Source organism: Nematolebias whitei, chromosome 1, assembly GCF_014905685.2.
Source record: "Nematolebias whitei isolate Nwh7 chromosome 1, NemWhi1, whole genome shotgun sequence".
Classification (NCBI taxonomy): Eukaryota; Metazoa; Chordata; class Actinopteri; order Cyprinodontiformes; family Rivulidae; genus Nematolebias; species Nematolebias whitei.
The window spans coordinates 42,211,935-42,212,287 of record NC_056498.1 but is presented as its reverse complement, the minus strand read 5'-3'; the positions used below and the strand labels follow the sequence as shown (position 1 = coordinate 42,212,287).

Sequence of the window (353 nt, the reverse complement as noted above, 5' to 3'; positions counted from 1 at the left end):
AGTCAGTGAACGCACCACCACTATCTGTAACTGACCAGAGTCAGTGATTGCACCACCACTATCTGTAACTGACCAGAGTCAGCGAACGCACCACCACTATCTGTAACTGACCAGAGTCTGCGAACGCACCACCACTATCTGTAACTGACCAGAGTCTGTGAACGCACCACCACGGTCTGTTACTGGCAAAAGTCAGTGGATGCACCACCACTATGTGGTACTGATCTGAGTCAGTGAACGCACCGCCACTATGTGTTACTGACCAGAGTCAGTGAATGCACCACCACTCTGTTACTGACCAGAATAAGTGAACGCACCACCACTATCTGTTATTGACCAGAGTCAGTGAACGC

General features: G+C 50.1%; 1 protein-coding gene across 1 annotated transcript in view; it reads left to right on the top strand.

Moving 5' to 3' along the window:
- corin (corin, serine peptidase) overlaps positions 1-353 on the top strand; it is a 20,632-nt gene that overhangs the window by 18,796 nt on the left and 1,483 nt on the right. The window lies entirely within an intron of this gene.